The sequence below is a fragment of the Thunnus albacares genome, chromosome 13 (assembly GCF_914725855.1).
Source record: "Thunnus albacares chromosome 13, fThuAlb1.1, whole genome shotgun sequence".
Taxonomy (NCBI): domain Eukaryota; kingdom Metazoa; phylum Chordata; class Actinopteri; order Scombriformes; family Scombridae; genus Thunnus; species Thunnus albacares.
In genome coordinates, this window is record NC_058118.1 from 19,113,918 (window position 1) to 19,141,039 (window position 27,122).

The 27,122-nt window shown below is 39.2% G+C and overlaps 1 long non-coding RNA gene across 1 annotated transcript; it reads left to right on the forward strand.

Moving 5' to 3' along the window:
- The first annotated feature begins 1,702 nt into the window (after window positions 1–1,702).
- On the forward strand, window positions 1,703–11,918 carry LOC122994913. The gene is made up of 3 exons (XR_006406685.1): window positions 1,703–1,942; window positions 6,050–6,109; window positions 10,928–11,918. It is a non-coding gene; the product is annotated as an uncharacterized LOC122994913 (long non-coding RNA).
- Window positions 11,919–27,122: the final 15,204 nt, after the last annotated feature.

Consider the following 27,122-nt stretch of genomic DNA (forward strand, 5'->3'; position numbering starts at 1 on the left):
GAATCTATTTGGGAGAAAGATATCTGCTGTTTATTTTCCTCTGCTTCAAGCTGATTATTCCTACAGTGGTTTTTTCATAGTTTGCTCAAACACAGCTTGATATCTTTTATAAATTAATAACTTCTGGGAAGAGTTTATCATTCACTCATCATTGCAAAGGTCTTGAAATTGGATTAATCCATCCTATCATATGACTTGTCTGACGTTTTTTGACTTCTCATTTTATACACATTTAAGCAGCAGCTTTAAAGGACTTCAAGACTTTTTACTTTCTTTTTACTTAAATCTTTTTACTTCACACAAAGGGCAGTTAAGATCTCTGTGGTTGTGTTCAGCACAATTGGTCATTTTGTCTTGTTATTGGTTGGGAACCACAGAACAGTTGAATCTGTCTGAGACTAACCTGAGATTTACTAACTTACTTTGTGGTAATTTGATGAATAACAATTTTGTTTGGTAATACTGTATGTAAAGCATGATATAAACGGCCTTAGGGCAGTTACTGCATTTTCATCTAATCTTGAGGCTCTGTGTTGAAGACGCCCCTTGTCAGATTTTGATACCCATCTATTTCAGTCTATATAATGCTTTCATGGTGTATATTTATAAGTAACATTATTTTTAATCAAATTACCATAAACTAGTTGACACACAGAAAATCTGGGACTGAGTAATGGTCTATCCCAGCTAGGTTTGGGTGCCATTCACATTTGAACCAATAGGTACCAGTAGCTACAGGTACCTGGAACTCAGTATCGGTACCCAATGGTACCTTTTTTCAGTTCTTTCTCTGTAATAACAAAGTTATACGTAATAACAAAGTAATACTACTTTGCTATTACAGAGAAACCCAAAAGTAAACATATGCATATGGTCTCATCCAGTCTGCCTGCTGTGTGACTTTATATCTGCGCTGTGACGTCTTTCAGAGCACACAAACACTGTAAACACACCTGTCAACTGCCCAGCATGGTGCTGTTAGACTGGAGACACTGCAGCTACAACTTATTTTTATACAGTCTATGGGCTACACACAGCACAGCAAAAATAGATCTGTCACAACTCTTTGTTAGTGCTCCTATCAGTGTCGGAGCCTCTGTTTGAGATGCCTCGGTTGGTACATGTGTGTTTTCAAAATTTATTTAATCTAACGTGAAACTTTAATTGGTAGTACTGACGTAATTCGATCAGTACCCTTGAAAGTACCAAATTCAGTACCCAACCCTAATCTCAGCTCAGTTTTACAGTTTCGTTTTTGGGCAAAATGTAATGAAGCTGACATGTCTAGTCTGTCTAGCCTTGCTGTGTGCTTTGATGTGTACATAATGGCAACAGGATGCACAGATACTTGCAGAAACGGGGAGTCTGGGAAAGGGGGGCAGTCGACAAGGGCACAGTTTTGTCCCCAGGCCCCCAAGTGGGTTAATCCCAAGCGGCAACCTCCGGGGCTGAAAAATGAAGCCAATGCGGTAGTGCTAAAAACCTGCATTCTATCTAAAGGCCATCAGGGGGCGACTCCACTGGCAGCAAAAAAAGTATGATTGTATGGAAGTCTATGAGAAAATGACCCTACTTCTCTCTTGATTTATTACTTCAGTAAACTGTTTCCTAATGAGTTTGTGGTCTCAATTGGTAGTTTCAAGTCTTCTTCAATACAGCATGATGTTCATTTTGTAAATTACGGCCCCATTTAGAGTAAAATAGACGATAAAACAGCGTATGCTTTAGGGCGTGGCTACGTTGTGATTGACAAGTCGCCACCACGGTGACGACGTTGCTTATGTAACGTAACCATTGCGTATAGGCGTAGCTGCTGCTATTTCACAGTGTGTTTTCAGTTCACTGAAGTTAATTGTAACATTGTGGTCACCCAAAAAAAGTCTTGTTCAGCGTTTGGTTGTTATAAAAGACCCACCAATGAGTCGGATGATCAGTCTTTCTGGTGAGTACATTTAGTTTTAACGGTTTTAGGCCTGTTTTTAGCCAGCGAAAATTAGCATTAGCATTAGCATTATCACTGTTAACCATAGATTGTAATTGCACCATGCTAACCAAGCTAGCAGCTAGCGCTATGGTCAGCCCCACCCTGTCATCCAAATATGGTCACTTCTGGCTCCAAAAATCAAACATGGCGATGGTCAAATCGCTACACTCGAGGCTTCAGAACAGCAGTTCGCAAACCAATGGGTGATGTCAAGGTGACTACATCCATATTTTTTACAGTCTATGGTTAATCCCACCCATGGATGTATTATAAGAGCTGGATACCGGACTAAAAATGGCGCCCATTCAGTCCTATAGGAATTGCTCGCCTGGCGCATACGCCAAAAAAAGTTTCTAGCTTCCGGGTTTGCCTCCACGTTGTGCGGCCCACTGAATATGTAGTGTTTCCCCCGCTGGCCCCGCCTGCGAGCTCCCACTCGGCCCACAGACTTTACATTGTGATGACGTCACAGATTTTTAAATCGCTTTTCTCTGCTCAAGGGAAGTTTGACAAACATAAAACCTCCATGGATCAAAAGTTCATAGTAGAAAGAGTCATAATTGTTGTTGTTTGCAGTTTGAGGGGTCCTGTCAACAGTTATACCGGCATCTCTTTTACAATGGTGGTATATGGGGAAAATCCTTTTTAGGCCGCAGAGGGATTTTTCGCTGCAATACCACGAGTGACCGCTGGGAAAAATTGGCTGCAAGGCTCAGTGGCAGCGCCCTATCCAGCTCTTATTACACATCCATGATCCCGCCCTGCCTGAGGCTGACAAAGTAGCCTTCAGCATAGCCTGATGAAAGTTGTGAAGTCTGAGATGTTGTGAAATGAGTCCTACAGATGTTAAACCCATTAGATTAACACCATATCTGTTCCTTTGGTCCTGAGTGGCATATTTAAGTTAGCAATGCTAGGATGTTAATGTTAGCATCTGTTAACATGATCACCAACTTAACCAACCAGCCATACTTATTACATTTCTAGTAATGTGTGACTGAAAAGAACCAGAAGCAGATGCACTTGAACCACCTACTGCAGAGATGTCTAATGCTAATGCCATTTATGATAATTACACAATTGTCTAATGCATTATTTAATAAGTATGTCCGTCAACATACTTATCACATTAATGTGAACTGCACAATGTAAGCAATAGTAAAGCATTAAGGAGAAGATTTAATAAGATGCAAATCTTTAGATAAAGGTGTTCAACAATGTGTAGTGGGAACCTGAAGTACACAGATACCAGGCTATGGACCATGGAAGGATAGGGTACAAAAATCAGTTTTCTTTTGCTTTCATACTCTTTTTTCTTGCCTCAAGTGATAAGAGAAGTAGTATCTGACATGGCCATTACAGTGTCACGTGACTGTTACCATGACACCACAGCTAACCTAAGCACTTCATACAACTGGTTGTTTGTGATATCACAGTGACCTGCTGCACCCAGTTATTCTGAATGTGTGTGTGAAGAGGAAGTTCAAAATGAGCAATTAAATTCAAAATGAAACAAAATAAAATTTCCTTTAAACTGAGTATGAAACTAAAGCTCAAACTTTCACCCTCAGAATTGACACAACAAATGCCATCATGAGATTGCAAAACTGGAGAATGTTGCAATCCTTACCTAGTGTTACACAAGAGCCATGTTATTTTTTACAGCAGCTTGTTTTCCTTTTGTTCCCCACAATCTGTTAGAGGTTAGGTGGATGAAAACACACCAATATACAGTATTTGGTCATACTTTCCTCTGCAGTTTTATCCAGTTTTTATACATCAAGCAATTACCAAATGCGCAAACACCCTGCCATCTATCATCACAAAATATCAATTAAAATATAAGTAAGAATTCACACAAAGCTTTCCTTTTTGACTTTCCTTTCCTCTTCAGCTACTGGAAACTTGAGAGCATTCATCAATATGTCACTACTGGCAGTAGGTTTGATTAATTGCAGCCAATAAGCATTTCATATGGTCTTCACAACAGGGATGGATGATTGGATTATTATTTGTTTTTTGGGGGTTTTTTTTGTGGCAGTTAACCTGTGCGCTCCCATTCAATCTGATCTGGTAGTAAGGTCTCTGAAAAATGAAATTTACATGTTTTTAGAGTAGATTTTCTTCCTCTCCTCTTTTGTGAAGCTTGTCCTTTAACCAGAGAGAGAAATTAAGAATCCTTGAGTCAAATCTACTGTGTCTGCCCCACTGAAGTGTTGAGCAAGAATATGTGGTGTTTTTGTGCAGCTGACCTCTGATCAAATATTGTGGAGGAAAGCTTTTGAGCTACTTCAAGGCCGGTATATCCAACAGCAAAGTGAGTTGGAAATGAGCGGAATTCACAAAGCAGGCTGTAAGTATTAAAATAATGACATTTTTTTGTTGCATTGGCTCTGTACTCCAGCATATTTGAAATTTGAAATTAAACAGCAACAATGATGTGAAAGTGCTGCCTCTCCCTTTTCATTTGAGGTTGTTTGCTACCACATCAGATGAACAATGTAGTGATTATAGCCTGTTTTATACACAGTCACCCAATTTTAGGGGACAGAAAGTCAGTTCAAAGCACAATAAAGGGTAAGCACACCCAAAACATTAAATCAGAATTTGTCTTTTATTTAGTTTTCTAAACCTGAGCACAGGGGGAAAAAATGAAGATTGAATTAACTAAAAGTGCTCAAGTTTGATGAAGAAAACATTCGGTGTTTTAAACTTTGGTTGCATGCACTCTTTTTGGTTTAGCGTGTAACAGCCCAAAATGTGAAATGTACCTTTAAGACATGCTGTGTTGCCTAGATACGAGAGAAGCAATGTCATCAGACAGCGCCTTATATTCTTTGAGTTAGTTGAGTGGCACGCATGCTAAGAATGGACGCATATTATCGAGCTCCTGTCTTTCTTTTTGTCTCTTAAGTCAAGAGTAACGTTTTGGTTACGTGTGGCCTCTGTTTTGTTCATGTATGATAAAATATGTAGCTGTTCAACCGTGCTTGGTAAGGTTGATGTGAATATTAGTGATAAACGACGAGCACTGTGGAAATCCCAGCATCAACGTGGCTGTGAGTTTTTGACTCGTCTTCTTCTACTTCAACCTACAAACACCAAACTGTTACAAGCACAACATTCTTTACTTTTATTGAAAGACCAAGAGAAAGTCAATTAAATTAAACGACCAAATTTGTTTGCAGCCAATAACTGTCTGAAGTCTCGAGCCACAGGCATCACATCATATCTCCTCCGTCAGGCTGTACTGCAGCCGTTTTTAAGGGGGGCTTTTTGCCCTGTGTCTGGTCTGGTCTTCAAGTGAAACACATTATCAGTTGGATTCAAGTCAGACTTGACCAGTAAGCAACATTCCAGTTTTGTTTGCTTTGGCTGTATGTTCATAATCTTGAGAGACAAGGCCTCCTACACAGTTCCTCCTGAACTGGATGTGAACACCCTCAAACACAGTTAAAGCTGCAAGTTAACACTTTAACCTTCTATCAGCCGCTGCTCTGCCCTCAGGACACTGGCACCATGCAGAACATTTATGGACTATTAGTTATATGACGAAGTTACATGATTATGAACATATAATATAAGTATTGATAGATTAGACTCTTGTTTTTTTGGTAATTGTTGTCAAAAAGAACATACAGCTGTAAAAAAAAAATTGCAGCTCAATATTGTGATAAATCTTTGAAAATATCATATCAAAAGTTGTTGCAAGGGTCAAATAGTAGTCCATTTGCTTTATTATAAATGTATTCCAGACAGTGATACTGTTGTTACATGTTAGGCCAACATAAATTGACAGTTTCAGATTTAAAAACTGATATATGTGAGCATGTTTTTTATGTGGAGGGCCCCTAGGTGTCAAAGGGTTAACCTCATTGAAGCCAATACACAGGAATTGAGCCAAAACAATGAAAATCTATCACAATAAGTAAACACTTTAAACACTCATGTGACTTACCAGCACGGCGTTATAATAACCTCTTTAGTAATCACTAGTGTTTGAATATTTGCTCTTATTAGCTAGTTTACTCATTGTTATTGTTGCATTATTTATGTTGATTACAGACTGTTAATCTGTGCCAGAGCCTGTCAGTGCTGTTCTAGTTTCCCTGATGGACGTCAGCAGTAAGTAGAAGATTGCTCCATGCTGCTTGAAACTGACTAACCTTTAGGGATTGGACAGCTTGTTGTGCAGATTGCAGACTGTGCAATAGTACATTTATAATATTTGCAAATTTTGTTTCATTTCTGACTGACTTGATTAAATCCACCGAAGGAGAAAACACATTTTGGCTTCATGGTTTCCTGGCTGCTTCTGTGCTATAAGGGTTCCTGTCAGGAAACCTCAGGAAATAACCATATATACAGTCAACAGACATAACAACATAAGTCAACACATGTCAGCTGTGGGCACAAGTGATTGATCTCCACTCTCAGTCACCTTACGCAGCTGACAGAAAACAAAGTCTACCAGTGTGTCTGAGCTCAGGTCATGACTGGACTGCTGATAAGGAAAGACGGTCACAGCGAGCAGCATATCTGTGTGTCGAAAGAATGTAACAACCAACAGGAACGTAGTAGCTGTGCCCTCTATCAGGTCAGATTGTGTGAGACTTACACATCTAGTTTCTTCTGTGGTCTCTGAGTTCTTGATATGAGAAAGGTGAGTTTGTGCCATTTAACATCAAAAGGTTATTCACACACAATCCCGCACATATCTGTGTCCCTCTATTTATCATCCTGTCTCACTGTGAGTCTCTTGCTCCTGTCATTCGTCTCCATTCTGTAACTCGTGCAGAATGTCATGCTTGCTTACTGCTTCTGCTGATCGGACATTTTACGTGTTTGCACAGTAGTGCGTGTGTTTACATTCCATTGCTCTCCAATCACCGATGGGAATATGACTGGGCGGAAAACTGTTTTTATTTAAGGTTTTGAGTGTAAAGCTGCTCCCTATGGTTACACAGTAGCAACACAAGCATCTCTATCTTTCAGTTTAGGCTGTTTTTAGGGTGGTTCTGTAACACTGCTTTTCCCATAGGAGCCACTCTGTACAAAATGAATACACTAATGCCAATATAGCATGCTTAGAGAAAAAAAAACATATTATTTTGGGTTTAGACAATGTTACTTTTTTTCTCAACTGAACAATGTATTTATTTTCTTATTGTGAACAAATGTCAAAAAGACCAAAATCAGCAACATGAATCAGTCTGTCTCAATACTTTCAGACTTCCTGACTCTGTCTGTGGCAATCTGCCCCAAGTCCATTCATCCCCACTCAAAATAAAAAGGCTTACTAATCTCCTAAAAGAACTGGGTAGTAGTTTTTAGTAAACATTACTCAAACAAGAAAAAATAGTACATTTGTTGCTATTTTCAGCCAAAGATTTGATGTGCTAGTGAGTATTTCATGGCAGCAGGACATACCATATGGGATAGTGCCCATGTTTACGGTTTTTAAAGAAAGAACATGTCACCTAGTGCAACATGTGGCTCATTAATGTGTTTTCAATAGGTTTTGGACAATTGAGCTCAATGACATAGAGATATCTTTGGCTGCACCGACAACTTGCTACACTTATTAGGATCAATTCATTGTTACTTTCATCTGTTTATGGGATTTGTTAACAATAAGAAAAATCTAAAATATCCCCAGACTTACTTAAGTGACCCGTACACACATGTGATCTCTGATAGTGGCGTGTTCTGTAGATCCATAAATAAATTAAATCAAAATCAAAACTGATCAGGCAACAAAAGGAGAGCCAATCAATCATTGGTTTTTATAAATATAACAATAATATAATATCATGAATTATATTACATGCAAATATATATAATATAGAATATATTATAATATAATATTAACCTATAACAAATTCATGATTAATTGATTTTTTAGAATTGTAACTCCTGCTGAGGAAGACCTTGAAATGAGGGACGATACCTTTACATACATTAAATATACTTTTAAGGTCAAATAGAAAGTTTTTGATTGCAGTTTATTAAGACAAACATGAAATATCAGCTAGACGCAGCTTAAAATTGACTGCTTGCATTTCTATCTTTCTTATCATTGTAAAAATAATATTTTTAAAAACTTTTTTAAACTGGTCAGACAAAGTAAGAAATTTTAAGACATCACCAGGATAACATGTGATGCAAAATTTGACTTATTAATTAAAAAAAAAAAAAAAGTTAAATGTTAAAACATTTTATGCACAAATGATCAACTAAATACATAAAATACATGAAACTGATTATTTAACATACATACCTAACATTTGCCAGTTATGACAAATTGTCAGATGCAGCCATAAATGTAATGGTATGTATGTGCAGTGGTCTAATATGAAAAAAACTAGAAAGAGATAACATGCTGCATAAATATTTTCTTTAGCACATCGTCTTATTGTATGAAATGCTAATGAGAAATCCTGTTAGAAAATCTACATGAACATTAAACATGGATATCCCCAAAAGGGATACATGTATAATATATACAGTACTGTATTCGCAAGGGAGCCGAGCCAGAAGAGATGAAAACACTTACAGAGCCTTGGGGGTACACTGGCTTCAACTTCTTGGATCCTGTAGGTATGAAACAGAAGGGGAGACTCTACATCTTTAGCTAGATGTCTCAGTGATGGTTTGAGTAACGTCCGCTCTGATCAGTTTAACAAGAATGTACAATGTGTCTGCGGACCCCCCTGTGTCTCTTCTCTACCCCTGTAGCCAAAGAATGCTCAGCACCACACCATATCAATGTCAACTCTGAACCAACTTTGTCCTGTCAGGAAAGGTTTGTGCACTCGGCTGAGCACATTATGTTCCTAAAGTCACATCTGATCTCTGACTTTGATCACTGCCTGTCGGGCCAAACTGAGATGTTTTTTCTTTTCTTTTTATCTTTTGAGGCCCCTCTCAAGCATTGTCGCCTCAGTACAGGCTTAGCTAAACTTGAGTGCATGTGTGCCTCCGGTTCACTGAGGGCTGTTTAGGTTTTCAGGAATTCACTGTTTGAACATAATGTTCTGGCTGCACTACTGATGGTATGGATCCCTATAGATAACCAGAGAAGAACAAGACTTTCATCTCATGTTCTTAGATCACATCTATCCTCAGATCTATTAAAACAAATCTCAGTTTAGTACTTTTGCTTTACAGGTGCAGACAGGTTATTAGCATCTTTATTTTTAATAATTCACCTGCCTTTCTGCTGCCTCCATACTTTAAAATCTTGCAAATGGACATGAAAAGGAGCTTGAACTCTTACAGTTTCACAGCATGTTTTCTGCTCTTAAAAAGTTTCTGCACATCTTTTGTGTCTTGCACACTGCCATCTTGTCTGCAACAAACATCATTGTATAAAGATCTTAGGGCTGAAACATATTTTCTAACACATTTATTGCAGATATAAGGACAGCGCATGGGAGTCCTCCACTCTGGAACCTCTTATTACTGTAATAAAATAATAGAAAAGCAAAAATGTATGTTTTTTGGGTGGAATTTGTGTCTTTTGCAACAATTTCTACGGGCTCATTTTAGTCCCGGGTGTTTTATCTCTCTTTCAGTTCTCAAAATGTTTATATCATCAAACAAAATCAATTAGGGCTGCAAGCAATGACTATTTTCATCATCTATTAATCTATAAACTATTTAAAAATCCCATTCATTTGATTAATTGCCTTTATTAATGAAATAATCATTTAGTCCATAACATGTGAAAAATGCATTCAGGGTGACGTCAGGTTGCTCATTTTGTCCGACCAACAGTTCAAAATGCAAAGATATTCCATTTACACTCATACAGGCAATGAAAAAAGCAACAAATCCGAATATCTGAGAAGCTTGAACCAGCAAATGTGTCTTTGATACCTGACTTTAATGATTACTTGATTATAAAATAGTTGACGATTAATTTTCTGTCGATTGACTAATCGACTAACACTAATATCAGCACTTTTAACGCAGCTAAACCTTAAACAACACTGGCCTTACACTGCATGCTTACATGTTTTGATATTATGGATTGCTCATAAAGGCACTCAATAGGTACTAATTTGGTGATTTGCAGGTAAAAACATGTCTTGATGTCTAAGTTAACACTGGGCTAAATTTGGCTGAAAGATATAAAGGCTTTTGACATATCAAGGTTACATATAAGTGTTGTTTCAACATCATTTTAGGTAGGACCATCTTCACATTGAAATATAATCACTTATGCTACCAAATCTAGTCAAATTTAAACTTAGAAGTCTTTTGATCATCAAACGAGTGCTTTATAGAGCAGTTTTCACAATAACTTTTATATTATTCGAAAGATTGAAAGAAACTACAAAATGTCACAAAAACTACAAGGGTGTTGAATGAAATTGTGTCAAAAAAGGGAGAAAGCAACCACAATGTCACCTTGCTGTGTGTTTGTGTGTGTATTCTGTTGGGGATACTGCAGCAGGGCAGTGTCATATTTTAAATATGGAGTATTCCTGGTCAGCTCTCAGCATCTGCTGCACAAATACAGTAAAACCATTTAAGCAGATTAGCAGATGGTTCCTGGCCAACAGACCGGACTGTATATTCTGCGCTTATCCATTGACCCCTCATAGTGCAGATACAGGAAGAATGCCTGGAAGTTGGCCAGAAAAATGCTGCGGGAATAATTAGAAGCAGACAGGCTTACTTCCTGCCAGCTGACACCATAATTAACATAACAATCTTTAAAGATTGGTGGGTCTATCAGCTGCCACTGGAGGGAGACAAAGGCCAGATCATAGATGTTTAAGACAGGTGCCGGCCATTCAACAGCATTCCTTAACCCCAGTCATATTTTATTTTTCATTCTCTGTGATATGAAGATGAAATCATCAACTGAACACCCGTTTGCTGCTCATTTATTAAAAAAAATAAATCGTTTCTGTCTTTGCTCCTTCTCTGAAGCACCCTACTGTGGTCGTCTCTCAGATGTCATCTCAACCCTGCCTTGAAAAGCTTCAGTGGAGAATTTCCAGAGGGAGAGACTTCACATCATTAGGGGTTAGAGAAGAAAGAAAGAAGTGAAGGCGTGGGATAAGGGAGAGCAGCTTGTAGCTTGACCATTATCTGTTAAGTGAGTCTGAATAATACAAAACACGGTGTTCCTTTCTCTCTGCCTTTATGTCATTACTGGAGGTTGTACACTGATGGTGGGAAACATTGTGATTATAATATTGAGCCCAGCCCAATCAATTTCATGGTCTGTTTAATGGAAAGGTGGCAGGTTGTCCTATTACTTTGCACAGTAAGTGTGTCTGATGTGGCATAATAGATATAGATATAACAGTGGAGGGTTACATCACCAATCCACATGTCTTATTAAATCCTGGGCAAGAGGGACTTTAAATGCATTTCAGTCTGAGCACAAAGCAGACAAGACATCAGAGGGGATTCCCTGCTATTTTAAGTGATTGTTAATTTAAATGCTGCTCACAAGAAGTCTGAAGGAGTCTTTACAGCCACATATGCAAACTCAGAAATGGTGCAGATGCTTCAATGATAGATGACCTTGTTAAGTGTAACCTTTTCTTTTCTGGAAAGCAAATGTTGGTTAGGAGAAACTTTATGAAACACACTTTTCACTCCACAATCGTCCCCTGCTATGGTCATCTACTGGCAGGCAGAGGAGCATCAAGCATGATGCTGGGGTTGTTTTTTTTATTATCAACAGGGGGCAGTGTGGTTACACACAAGCTGCGCTGCTTTCAATATCCTCTGCACAAAAGCTCTCTTGAGTTCAAAGAGAGGAAAATATTATATAATAAAATCATCTTGGAAGCAGAGCAGCAGTCGCCTAGGAATTTCTGGAAACTCAATATTTTTCATTGTCTGAGTTTCTATCTCTGATTCTTGTGTCGCCTTTTGCCTTTCAAGCACATATTAAAACTATCTTGATGCCGGGGAAGAACTTTTCATTTTAGTATGGATATTGAGTTTAGTGTGTGCTCGCTGTCGCTCTCTTGGCATATGATTCTTTAATAGGAGTGTAGACCTTCGATGTTTACTTTTAGATTTTGATTGGAACCTTGTTCAAATACTCTTCAAGTGCATCAGACAAAATTCTCCCTTGCTTTTAAATCTAAGAGAAAAGAGTCAGTAAGACATTCTATGAAAGTGATATACTTTGGTTAAGATTACCATCTAATCACAAATATTCACACATATTTTTAATTCCAATGTAAAAATTAACAAATATTTGATTCCAGTGCTGTTTCTGACTGGTTGAGCTCAGAGTCTTTGTAAAAATACCTGTTAAATTTGAAATTAAATTCTAATCACCAGTCTCATGCAAGTGCTTAAAGTGGAATAAGCAAATTTCCATTTAAATCACTTTGGGTGCAGATTGAGTGCGGGTTTACTTCGGGCATTAAACAAATTAAAATTTATGGCAGATTGCTTGGCTGAAACCACCCACTGTATAATAATCATTATTGCACAGCTAATTGCACACCATTGTACATATCATTATGGTAGAAATACCTGCGTGGGCATTCTTTACTGTTATTCGGGGTTCATTCGAGGTTTGAGAGGAAATCCTGCTCATTATGGGAATTATTAGCAGTTTTGTAATCTACACTGAACAATGTTAATATATAAAGTCGAGCCCCAAAACCAAATAGCTGCTTAATGTACTCTCCTTTTATGAAAGTGAGTGGTGCATCCATATTGAAATACCAAAGTGCTTTCCAATCTAATTTCACTAAGGTGAAGAAAGAGTTACAGCTGCTGATTTTTCATGCTGCACCGCAACCATCTCCAACTGTCTCTCATCTGCTTGCTTCGCCTCGCTGTCTTATATAAGGAGTCGACTGCACTCATTCACAGCCCTGGAAATGTGAGACACGGCTTCATGATTGGCTTCAGGGTTTTTGAGGCTGTTTCTGGAAGTGGAATCATATTCCTTTTTAAATCTCAAACTGATGGTTGTTTCTTACTGCAGTGTGAATAGAGTAGTGGGTCCTGACTCTTTGTGTGGACATGAGTTTTGAGTTGGTCAACCAAAAAGTGATTTTCTCTCCTCAGATTGTTCTCTTTTTAAGGATTTCGAGTCCTGAAGATGTGGAAATGTTCATATTTTACAAGAAAAAACAAAACATTTGAGAAAAGCTTCAAAAAATCTAAAATTTATTCTTCTTTCTCAACACTTTCATTATGTTGTGACCTCTTAAATACATATTTGGACTCACTGAGGAATCCTGAATCCCAGGGTGGGAAACACTGGTTTACAGGACACTGATTAAATTCTTAAACAAAATCCATTTATTTCATTGAAAAGTGCTCCTTCTAAAGAGCACAGGATATGTCATCCTCAAAAGATTTTCACTCTAGGTGGGAGTCTGAAGGAATATTCATTACACAATGCACAAACATCCTCCCACGTGCATTTAAAGAATAGATCGAACAGCATCTCACAGTGTTGTAATAACCATGACAACCCGCTGGTGATTTCATTACTTCTTGGAGAAAAAGTCACTGTGGGAGGTGCATGGAAGAGAGCGGCCAGCGTGTAGGTGGTGGAGGAGGAAGAGGAGGCACAAGACAAACCAACCGTCACCTTTCTGAGGAAGCAGAACACATGAAAGACAAAGAAAATTCGGGCTTTTCTCCTCAGAGGCATTAAGCTGTGAGAGACGTATGAACGGCTGGTTTGTTAGACCCACTTTATAATTAGACTTTGGGCTGCCATCATCATTTCTCATCTCTGTGGAAAGGAGAGCACCAGTCCTCATCCCAGCAACCTGCCTGGAAGGTGCTCATTAATGAAGTGACGGGCACACAAACACACACACACACACATACACACACACACACATAAAAATACTCACATCTACACTACTCAGGAGACCTCTCTACTTTATTTACTCCAACAGCCCAAATAATTGTTTTTCATCCCATTTTAAAATGAGGACAGGTTTTTAACAGCTGTGAGATAACAACGCCTGCCCCAGCAGTCCAAGCATGACTGGACACGCACACAATTTCTGAGTAATAAATACTTTAATGGCTGTTGTTGGTGGTACACAAGACACAAGTAATAAAGAGAAAATTCAACTTACAATAAATGTAACATAAAAGTGGATAAAACACAATGAAACATGCCTAATATAGCCTCAACAAAAGCCTTAACAGAAGGGTTTTGTAGACATCTACCCGCATTGCAAAGTTTATTCAGGAATATTGCCATTTCTAAACTTTTCAAATGTCACTGCTCTATAATACTTCAAACCTTTCACATCAAATCTTTCAAATCAAATCATTTACCAGGATTGTGCCAAGAAGCAGGTTTCTGGATGTTTGCAAAGGTATCGTCCGCAAACATCCGGAAACCTGCTCTTTGGCACAATCCTGGTCAATGATTTGATTTGAAAGATTTGATGTGAAAGGTTTCCAGCGTTACAGAGCAGTGACATTTGGAAAGTTTAGAAATGACAACATTATGGATCACAGAAACCAAGCTGGCAGTAAGCTTATCTAGTGTTGTAAGAAATTCTGTTAGGTTAGTTTGTCATAATACAAACAATAAAGTGCTTTTGTTAGAAATTATAAGCAACATATTTAACCAAAAAAAGCAGTTTGTTCACTGTCTGACACCAGCTGATTCTCATGTGATTATATTGTATGTGTGATACATGTATTTACCAGTTTACCAGTCAAAGGTTTGGACACACCTTCCAATTCCCTTGAATGAGAAAGTCCAAACTTTTGACTGGTACTTTAGATGCTGAACTACTGATTATTGAGATGTAATGAGATGATACTTTGCTTTTGCTCTTCTTAATTATGTTTTAACACAATTGCCGTATCAGTACTGGAGGAGCTTCAGAGTGTAGTTTAAAGTGCACACTCCTATTGTTTTATAAGATTCAAAACCAGCCCATTTACACATGGAAGGGCTGCTTTTCTATTTTATCGCTTAATATTGAAAATTAATGTATCATATTCTAAGATTAATAAAAAATACTGTCAGAGTTCAAGGTACAGCATATTAGAAGCATTCATAATGTGGATATAAAATATTTGCACATTTTCTCATACCTGTCAGTATAACTGCAAATAGAATATTGTACCTTGACGTTTCGAATATTGGTTAGCTATTTTTTATGACCGAGCACCTCATGTTAAAGTAGGAGTTGAAGCATTTTTAGCATTTGTTGAAACAAACAGCTTAAACCTCGGTACGTTTGGGTTCAGAAAAGGACTTGCATGCGTATATGCCCCCAGCTAAATAACACATATGCAGACAGGCAGGATGTGATACAGTGCTGGCCAGTGCTGTGGCCGCCAGCAGCACTCATCCATGCTAATGCGATTCACTCCTGTTTGTCTCAGCTGCAGTGGTGCCAATCTTCTCTCAAGTGACTGCTTCAGGGCGCGGTAAGTGTGTTTGGGTTCTTATTTGTTTTATTTTATGCATCTTTTATCATTTCTTTGCTCCTCCCACTTAAAACACAAAGGTTGATACAGTTTGTGAGGATAGAAGAATTAGCGTGACACGTGTTGGACAAATGGGACACTTTGTAGCAGTGTCTCCTACCTGTGACGTGTTGCACCACTGTATCACCTGCCACTGCCTTGGAGTTTGCTTTTGCTTAATGTGAAGCATTATGGTGTTGGATGCTCCTATGTGAAGCTGCTTGCACATAAAAACAAAATCTCATTTAGTATTTTCCTCCCATGATGCAGATCAGTTATGAAAATAGGATGCGAAACAGCTTGCACACTGTCTCTTTAAATGAAACCATTTGATATGCAGTGTCCCATAAATGCGTGCATGAACAGCAAACAGCTTTTTAGGACAGTGTGAATAAAGATCAGTCAAATGATGTGTGAGTTTATTTCACACGCCCAAACAGTTTTAACTTATTACACCAGCTTCTAGTATTTCATTAAGAAGCTTTTCAAATAGGCGTGTTATGTTATTAAAATTGGAGCACATTAAAAATATCACTGGATTTATATCATCTTTTTACAGTCCCATCAGTTCAGCTGCAGGATCCAATTACGGCACAGATTTCCAGCTCAAAGGCCAGTTGATGCCTTTGAACTGACTCATAGTATACTCCTATGGTATATATAGTGCCGGTTATGCATTTTCTAACTCTAAATCATTCTTTCCAAAAACATTGATGCCTTAATTTTGAACATTTATAACTCTTACAAAAGGGATTCTAAATGTGCCAAATATCACATTTATATTTGAGGTGTTCATGAGAGTTTAAGTCCAGTGATTTAGTATTTTTACTTAGTGTTTAATAACTTGCACGACACAGATACAGTAGCCAGGACTTTTTGTCTCTAATATGAATCAATCTCCTAAAACAGTGGGTCCTAAACTTCCCATAATGCCACTTGACAGCCTCTTTCAGTAGACACTCTCCGACTGGTAAATTCCTTACAAATTATATAATGAGGCTTTCTGTTAAAAATTGTCCAGGATCAAGTCACTATTATTCCAATAACATAATTTTCCTGACTTTTTCCAAGCTTCTCCAGAGCTACAGGAGACATTAAACTATTATCTTCATAGGTAGTGTAATTCTCCCTGTGATTAATAAAATGATATGACATGTAAAATAGGTAGAATGCTTCTTTAAGTGTGATGCACCTGTCTATGGTCACTCCAGCCTCCTCTGAAAAGCGTCTTACTTCTTGTCTGAGCAGCATTTTACCAACAGTAATGACTTTAAAGATGGTGGACCTCGATTGATTTCTGCATCATGTGATGGACAAAGGGAGCACAATGAGACCGGGACGCATAAATAGAGAAAAACTGTTGTCAGAGGGAGACGTGGGACTAAGTGTAAGCGGGGCTAACAGGGAGGTAATGGGACATGTGTTTGATTTGCTCACACGGGTTGGGGAATTATGTGAGGTAATTGGGAAACAGGGAAGGCAGTTGACAGATTGTATTACCTGAAGGATTTACACACATAAAGACACACACGCACTCAGATATATAACAGCTCGGACTACTCCCCTGAGACATTTTACACTTAATATTTACTTATATTTGCAAATTTTTGTCATGCTGTTTCTCCACATTGTAATTCTACTACTGCTTATTCTGTCTGCTTTATGTATACAGCACCTAAGTGTTAATCCCTCCTATAGCTCTCCCCGTTTCTCCCTTTTTATCCATCAAAGGCTTTTTTGTGGAGTTTTTACTAACCTGAATCGAGGGTCTAAGCGTAGAGTGTGTTCTATGTTGAAAACATTGAAATGTTGGTTTATATTAACAAAATTGACTTAAAGGGGATGTATCATGCACATTTCCAGGTCCTATATTTATATTCTGGGGCTCTATTGGTATATATTTTCATGATTTACAGTTCAAAAACTCTGTATTTATCTTATACTGGCTCTTTATGCAGCTCCTCAGTTCAGCCTCTGTCTGAAACAGGTCGTTTTGGCTCCTGTCTCCTTAAGGCCTGCCTCCCGATGAGCCCACTCTGTTCTGATTGGCCAGCTTCTAGCGTCTCAGCAGACTTCTGGCGGTTTGGAAGGCTACATAAACAAACAGTAGCAGCAGGATTTCACTTCTTCTTTTTGTACTTTACTCAAAATGGAAACTTCTGAAATACATCTCTACACATCTGAGGTGGAATCTGATCCAAAATATGTGACTGGACAATGTGAACAACCCGTGGAACAACCTTAGCAACAACGGCGAGGAGGAAGAAGAGGTAACTTTGCAAATGGAGCGTTCAGAGCAGGTTGAAACCTGGGCCTTTGACTGTCAGGGAGCATTTCTACATATGTTCACCTCAACTTTTGGACCTTTGACCATATTTAACATAGACATCCAACATTATAATATGATATGTGCCCTTTGAGGATGTTAACTCTTTTCATAAAATGGACTGACATACAGTACCAGTCAAAAGTTTGGACACACCCTCCCATTTTATTGAATGAGACAGTGTGTCCAAACTTTTGACTGGCACTGTATATGTAAATCCAGGTAACCACAATTATATGTTACTGATTTTACATATTAAATCTGTAGCTATTAAAAAGCAGGACATGTAGATAAACAGCTTTAGTGAAAAAGTGCTATTAAGCTTGGCACTGAAGTAGGACATAATCTAGAAAATAGTAAATAAGGCCACCATGATGTATACAGGTCACCACCACACAGCCTGTATTCAGGCTATGCCATGATGTATACATTAGAATTAAAAGACTGGCATTACTGTTTAATGGCTCTGAACCAAATTAAACATTTAAAAGGCTCCACCATCAAAGTGATATAAAGGGAAATAAATATTGATGAATGAGCCAACACTTGGTTCAAAGGCTTGGAAGCTGGGAAAATTAAAAGGGAGCAAGGGTCTGCATGGAAGGATGTTGCATGCTCTGGGGGGAGAGAGTGTGGTACTGAAAGGGTCTGATTCCCCTGAGACCACACATATATAACCAAATGCATGAATTCATGTAACTGTGAGGCATGTTGGTTTATAGTACATCTGTTACAGCGCACCAAACTGTATATACTGTATATGTTCACAATCTGTTGAGATCATGTGAGGCATGCAGTTGTACATTCATAACAGTTTCTTGTCTAATGTTTCTTTTAACCTCTGATAGTCAGAATGCTCTACATTAGCAACACCTTCATACGTAAAGGTTGCTGCAGGCAAGTACAGTTCTATTGATTTGGTAATTTGCAGTGACCCTGTTGCCTATAGGCTAATGGATTCCTGCTAAATATGTTTTCAAGCTGACCAGGATGATTGTAATGATCGCCTTTAAAGTCACTGATATACTTGCTTTTTACCAATGTGTATGCGTAGACAAAGGCTGCAATTCCAGCATCATTGTTCACATTCTTACTTGCTTATTTTGTGATACTTTCCCAACCAGTTATGCACTGAATTGCATCTCACAGGCATGTAATGTTAATTTCTGAGGTCGTGCACAACCAACACTCACTTACACAGGTCATGCTAGGTAGCTATGATGTGCACACAAACACGTAGTGTCAAGTGATTATATCAGTGGCTTAAGGCACAACTATAAATAAATATATATACAGTACTGTGTAAAGTTTTAGGTACTAAAATAAGGTAAAAGTGAGGATGCTTTCGAAAATGATGCATTAACTAGTGTGCCTACTAAAAACCCTATAAACCTATAATCGGTGCAATGTTTTGCAATATGCAATCTTTTCAGATTAAAATGACAAAACATTTGTAGGATATATATAATACATTGTCAGTGTGTATGTGTCTGTGGCCCAGGGCGTACAGGTCACTAAACATGTGGCAGAAATAGCGTGAACACCAGCATTACTTCCCTGCCTGAATATTCCCTTCTTCAACATTTGTGGCAGCTTTAAGGATGCAATAAGGCAAGGTAGACAGCTCATAATAATGGATGAGAAGTGGGGTGGGGGTGGGGGTTGGATTGGGGGGGGGTTGAAGTTGACCAAATGATTGGAAGAGGTGATGACTAATGATTCATTTTCCTGACTCGAGGCAAAAAGTTACATTTTTGTGTGCGAGGCTTCCATGTTTTATGCAGGCAGAAATAGCTATATTGTCCTGTGAGTCAGAAAAGAGTTAAAGTTTTCAGTGACAGGGTGACAAAATGTCTGAACATTGTTGTCTTTGTTTTACACTATCTGGATTATATAATCTAAACCTCAATTAATCCCTGCTTTTATTTCAATCAGTCCTAATCAGCGCAAGTGTTAGGTTTTATAAAGAAAGTGAGTATTTTAAATTTGCAAATGTTGAAAGTTCATCATAATGCATCAGGACAAATTAACACATTAATTATGAAACAGCGTGCATGTTCTCAGTGGCCATTCATCTAGTATGCTCCACATCCAAACAGCTTTCCAGTACATCTCTCAAGTATTTTTTCTGATTTAAACCAGCATATTCCTTTTGGTAAAAATTTAATTCGTCCTTTTGCCTCCAAGTTTTAGGCTCACACGAGCTACAGATATGAAATGAACTCACAGTGACTTCCTGTTGGATTTGTCCTCATGCTAACCCCATGTGAGGTGAACAGGAAAATAATCATTCCAGGTGGTATTCTCCAGTGACCCACTATCCATCTTAACTTGAACAGAAAAACCTCCTGTTTGGTTTTGTGGTTGAACTGTGAAAAAGGGCTGTGTCTTTAGTTAAGATACTGCATCCATAAAATAATGTATGCTTTTTGGAGTGTGTTATGTAAGAACAGTGTGAAGGTTTTTAGAATAAATTTAAGGATTTGCATTCTTAGGGGTCAAGATTAATTTCCTACAATCTGATATGTCATATTAAGATTACTGGGGAGCTCAGAAGGGTGTGAACTTTTGCTGATGAATTTTTTTGAAGGGGGTTGTTGGGTTTTGTTGTGTGTGTATATATATATATATATATATATATATATATATATATATATATATATATATATAGTACAAAAGCACATGGAGTGTGGAGCTCAGTGGAATCAGTAGTGTAGGGTGTGCATGAGAGTGGAGATAGTGTGTGAGTGTGTGTGAGAGAGAGACAGAGAGTGAGAGAGAGAGAAACAGACACTGATGGAAACCCCAAAGTTAGCATAGAAAATTAACCCACTGGGGCATGGGACAAAGCGTCTGCCACAATATTATCTTTGCCCTCAATATGTCTAATATCCAACCTATAGGCTTGGAGCAACAGAGACCAGCACATCAGCCTCTGGTTAGGACAGTGCAACGAGTTCAAGAAGGTCATGGGGTTGTGGTCTGTATAGACCACCACTGGCCTACCCCCTGAGCCAATGTAAACTTCAAAATACTGTAAGGCCCAAATCAGAGCCAGAGCCTCCTTCTCAGACACTGAATAGTTAAGCTGATGGGAATTGAATTTCCTTGAGAAATAGCAAACAGATCTATCAGTGCCATCCTCACCTTCCTGCAACAAAACTGTGCTAGCACCCAAATTAATGGCATCCACCTGGAGCTTGAGAGGATCATCTAGATGTGGTGCAGCCAGAGCAGTGCCTGAACACAACAAGATCTTGCAAGATTTGCAAATGCACTTTGACACTTGGGGTACCACACAAATTTTGCCGTACTTTAAGCAGGTCAGTTGACGGTACAACCACAGTGGTAAAATTCTTGCAAAAGTTGCGGTAATAGTCAACAAGGCCAAGAAACCATATAAAATCTTTCTTAGTGGTGGGGGGAGCATACTTCTCCACTTCCTGCACCTTTTCAAACACAGGACGCTACTGATCCTGCCCAACCACTCTGCTAAGATACGTCACGGTTGCCTTGGCAAACTCACACTTGGCCTGATTGACAGTGAGAAGTGCCTCGGCCAGGCAATCGAACAGAGCCCTAATCTGCCGAACATGCGCATCTCATGAGTCACTGTAAATCACCACATCGTCCAAATAGACCGAGCACTCCTCCAACCCTGAGACAGCCATGTTCAGACATTAGAATGTTGCTGTTGCATTCCTGAGTCCGAAGCTCATGACTGTATACTTGTACAGCCCAGGCAGATCAATGAAAGCTGAGACTTCACATGCATGTGCAGAGAGTGGGACCTGCCAATACCTCCTCAACAAATCAATTTTACTCACAAACTTAGCAGGACCCACTTGATCTATGCAGTCCTCCATGTGCCGCAGATGAAAAGAATCAGGCTTATTGATGTTGTTTACTTTTCGGCAGTCATTGCAAAAATGTGGAGTTTTATCTGATTTTGCAACAAACAGACTGGAAATGCCCAACTGGAGGAGGAAGGCACAGCAATGTTATTTTCCAACATATACTCTACTTTTTCAGATGACACTCTGTAAAAAACGCTCCCAAATTGGTTTAGCCTCCCCCACATAATGTTCCAGCACATGAGTGCAAGACAATGTATCCCTAAACAAAAAAGGATATTTGTTAATCAGGTCATCCCATTCACTATGCCTGGACTCAGGCTAATGCCCCACCAACGCATCCAAATTACGCAGAGGTTCATAATTTTTTGGCCGACCGCACACAACAGGATTATTCAAGCCCTGGATGTCCTCTCCACCACGCTCTGTCACAGCAGGTGCCGGGGCACCTTACCTGGCTCTTACCAAAAGAGCAGAACTAGTCTGTACCCTGAAACCCCCTATGCATGGCATGGTTCGGTAGCCTCAGACACAGCATGGGAGTAATATGGCTTCAAGAAATGTACACAGCTGAGTAACTTTTCTGCGTTCAGGAGTTGCAATGACGTAGTTTTGTTCAGACAATTTATTCACAATAGAGTAAGGACCCATAAATTTAGCCTGGAATGGAGAGCCCACAATAGTGAAGAGAGCCAAACCCTGATCTCCAGTGCTGAACTCACAATGCTCTGCTCTGTGATCTTGAAGTTTTTTCATTTTTGGCTGTGCATTTGCCAGTTCACCTACTGTGTAAAGGCACTGCCTAAACCCATCCACATAATCCAAAAGATTTACAGGCAGGTCAGCCTCTTTCCAATCTGTCTGTAAAACTGCAAGTGGGACACGCACAGTGTACCCAAACACAAGGTCGTTTGGGCAGAACCTGTGCTCTCCTGTATTCCCTCTCTGGCAGACAACATGAGAAATGGCAAACCATCTTCCCAGTTTCGGTCCATCTCCCTACAGTTGGCACGTAACAGAGATTTGAGCACTTGGTGAAACCACTCCAATGCACCTTGACTTTGTGCGTAGTATGCAGATGCACAGTGGTGTTTGATTCACAACTGTTTCAGAACGTGTGAAAACATGCAAGAAGTGGAGAACCTTTATTGCGCTGCACTACTGAAGGAATGACAAAAAAAGAAATGAATTGGGTGAGCACCTTCACCACAGACTTGATGGTTATTGTGTGTAATGGATAAGCAGCAGGATACCTTGTGCTCTGAGACATTATGGTCAACAAATACATGCTGCCAGCCTTGGAGCAATGGAGAGGACCCATACAGTCTAAGATCAAATGGTCAAAAGGCTTACCCACTGCTAGAATTGGCACTAGGGGAGCAGGCTTAATGTTCCTGTTTGACTTTCCTGTGAGTAGACAGGTATGACAAGTTCTGATGTAAGCAGCTTTAACCGAGGCCACAAAAAAAAAGAACAACCCAAAAAAACTGCAAAATGCGGTCATGTCTTCCGCACACCAAGATGTCCTGCTTAGTCATGAGACACCTTCAAAACCACATCACCGAATTTTGTCAGCACTATCACCTGAACAATAGGGTTACCCACAAAACTGTCACCACAGGGCACCCATTTCCTCACAAGCAGCTCCTCCTGAAGAAAATATCCCTAACCAGCACTTTCCATCTTGCCCACTGGATGAACAAGATCAAACATCCCAGCAAGAGATGGGTCAGCGAGTTGCTCCTCCACCAACTCTGCAGGAGACAGACAGAGAGAGATCAGACAGAGAAACCACAACCTCCAAATCCGGACTCTGACCTGGCTCTGGCACAGCTGGAAATGACTCAACCTCAGCACAACACCTCTGAGTGCTTGACTGTGCTCTCGTCTGGCTCCACTGAGAGGAGTGGCATAGCAGTAACCACAGGAGGAGCACATCATCAGGCCAAACTTTGCTGCCAGCTAGATTATTACCCAGGATTAAAGCCACCCCCTCAATAGGCAGTGTGGGACGCACAGCTGTGCCAACCGGCACCTTTACCTTGCTGCTGCACATTGATACAAACCCCTCAGTGATGAAAGGTTTAAAATCATCATAGCTGTCAGTTTCCACCACATCATGGTCAGGCTCCACACAGTGTGAGATGCTACAGCAGAGCAACACAGGAGCAGGAGCAAATTTACCCTGACAGCCTGATTTGACATCGCACAAATAGCTAGATTTAGACCCGAGGACAGGGCATTCATCCCTCTAATGACCTATTCCTTGACAATAATGGCAAGTCTGCACCAGATCAGACTTAGTATGTGAGCCTCTAGCCACATTTGATGTTGACACTGGCATACTTTTATATTGGCATACATCACTGGGGCATGCATCTCCAAAATTACCTTTATGCGTCAAGATATAATCCTCAGGTAAAGCTGCTGCTTCCAGAACAGTAGTAACTTTATGTTTGTTCAAACATGTAGCGATACGCTCTAGGATGGAATTCTTAAATTTTTCCAAAACAATCAAATCACAAATACTTTTAAAAGAGGTCACCCCTGCAGCAGAAGAAAAAACCTGACTCAACCCAAAGGGGAAACACCACAAAAGCCTAACAGAGAAAACTCCAAAACACTGTGCCCTGAGATAGAAACACTTACCTTCTCTTCAGAACATGACAAATCACCTCTCAAGGAGAGAACAAATGCTTCTCCCAACCTTAGCTGCAAAATTTGGTGCGTCTCCCAAAATCTAAGCACCTTCCAAACAAAACAGAACCCAACCTGGCCAAACATGCACCAGGACCAAATCAACAAATCAGTGCATACTCAAACGCACCAAACAAATCAAGAGACACAACCTAATTCACATGGAATGCCATACTCGGGCACAGCACTAATAACTATAAATTAACCCGGACAGGACAAGCCCCCAATTTGTCACAACTTGGTTCGTAACGCCATGACAAAATGGGAGACACACTGTTTTCAAAAGTTGAACAAAGTAATTTATTAAACAAACTGAGATTATTTAAATACATGACACAAGTGCAAAAGCACCTGGAGTGGAGCTCAGTGGAATCAGTAGTGTAGGGTGTGTATGAGAATGGAGATAGTCTGTGAGTGTTGTGAGGTGCATGTAAACAAGGGAAAGAACCGGAGAGGAACTACAGCTGCAACATAACCAAACAGGTACCTCCAGGGAAGGAGAGGGAGACTGTTAGTAGCAGACTGGCAGGGGCCTTCACAATATAGACATTTGTATAAAAATGTTTTCAATAAAATAAGCACCAATTGTACAGAGTTGTCTCTGCCAGGTTTGAGAGTCCTTGAAATAACATTTATATACTACAAATTTGTTTTCCCAAATGTTTTGAAGGAAATGTAATTGCTGTCTAGTTTATATTTCATGCATTGCTTTTCCAGTCAAGAAAGTGGTAAATTTTTCCTCCACAGAGAAGTTGTCACTGTCAGTGAACCTTTTGCAACTTGGCAGATATGTTAATTAGAAATGTTATTAGAGCAACATTATGTTTCCATTTAAATGTATTCGCTTTTGCACATTACTAGTATATGGACATAATTACTGGGGTGACAAGGGTGGAATTATGCTGTGTTATGGTAGTTATAGAATTGTGGCATTTTACCTGTATGTATGTAAGACAATGCATACAAGGCCAAAGTTCATGCTGTCATGGTAAGCAAGAAATTACACATTGTAGGAGCCCAGTGTAGTATATCTCCAGAGGAAAAAAACCAATACATAACCAGTGACCATAATTTCAACCCCATGAGGTAGAATACATTATTTAACAACAGTGCTAACCTACATTTCATGTCAGTGGAACCTCATCCATCCTATGTACACTTGTTTGATGATTTATTCACTCAGTGCTGGCTTGTTAGTCTGACACATCTGCAATCGTCCATGCAAGGAATCTGGCTTGTAAGGAGGAGGAGGTGGAGAAGTGTGTGGGTTTTCTTATGACCTTGTGGACAGGCTTTTGCTCTTGCTTTTAGGGCGGCCAGTGTTGTCAGTGGACTAGAGGTCGATGTTAAACCCATTCATTAAGCAAAATCTAAATATTTAATGACCTTGTGAACATGATTTAAACCCCAGCTGTTTCTTTGCAGGCTTCGTGATCAAACTGATCTGTTGATGATGTAATAGAAGTTTTTTTTTCTGTGGTTTCTCATCTAAGAGGACTTTTTTGCAGCATATTTGCAAATTTGGACAAGATGTCACACAAGTTGCAAGTTGTTGCATTAATAAGATGACTAATTGGGATGTGGGGCTTTTATTAAAGTGCAGATTACAAATATTACATTTAGCGTGATAAAATAAATTAAATTTCTTAATTGCAGGCACATTCCCCATGTTTTTCTGGTTGGCATAATCTCTCTCAACATCAGTGTTCTTTCTCTGTCTCATTTTTATTTTCCCTCTGTCCTTCTGTCTTACTCCCCAAGCTCACTGTTGTCATTGCCTAGGATTTAGAAAATATCTGCCAACTATTCAGCAAGCTTCCTATCTGCTTGTGTTTTAAATAGTCCATGATTTAAACTACTCCCTCCTTCTGTCTCCATGGCCCCGGAGAAGTAACTGTAGAGATGCTGTGTTATTCTAAAAAAGCAACCAGAGAGTATTTGTGTTTAAGGGACTATTTGCTGCCATTTAATGAAGGCTTATATCATGGAAGAGTTACATAAAGAAACACATTCATCCTGGTTTTAGAATAGAGGATGTATTCATATTTTTGTATTGTCCGAATTGGAATTTAATACCATTTATATACTTTCAATCAGTATTTGACTGCTGTGTTTGTGTTTGTCTGCTGTTGGAGTAGCATTTATTGTTGTATTCATGAGTGTTTGCCATCACTGCAATTTTTCTCATTACCCGATAGAACAATATTAAAAAAAGAGAAATAAGAAAAAGATATGACTTGCCTGGAAAGAAGGCTCATTGGGGAGAAAAAAGGCAATCATAGTTTGTTGAAATCATTACCTGCCACCACCAGCACCATCAATAAAGTAAATGCAAGAAGGAATAAAGAATAAAGAGCCTGTGAAGGTTTGCCACTTCAGAATATTAAAGACAGAATAGGCGAGCACATTTGAATAGATAATGTGAAAAAAGAAGAGGCACGGACAGACTGCTCATGTGGATGGATATTTGTTGTGTAGGTTTGAAGCTGTTACTGCTATGAGAGTGGATGGGGATGGTGTGAAAATAGAAGCAAGTCAGGGCAGGGAAAAAAGAGACTGTTTCATTGTGCCATTCATACTGGTACGATGTGTGTGGGTTTACTGGTTTTGAATTCTTGATCCTTTTGAAGAAGTGAATGCTCTTCTTATTCTCTGAACTACTTCAGTTTCCTTGAGTTTGACACTTAAGACCTGTTCAATATGGAAAAAAATGTTGCTCCGTTGCTGACAGTCCAAAATTAATGAGGCTTGAGGCAACAATGTCCTTGAAACATTATGAATGTCTGTGAATTTAAAACCAGGGGACCAC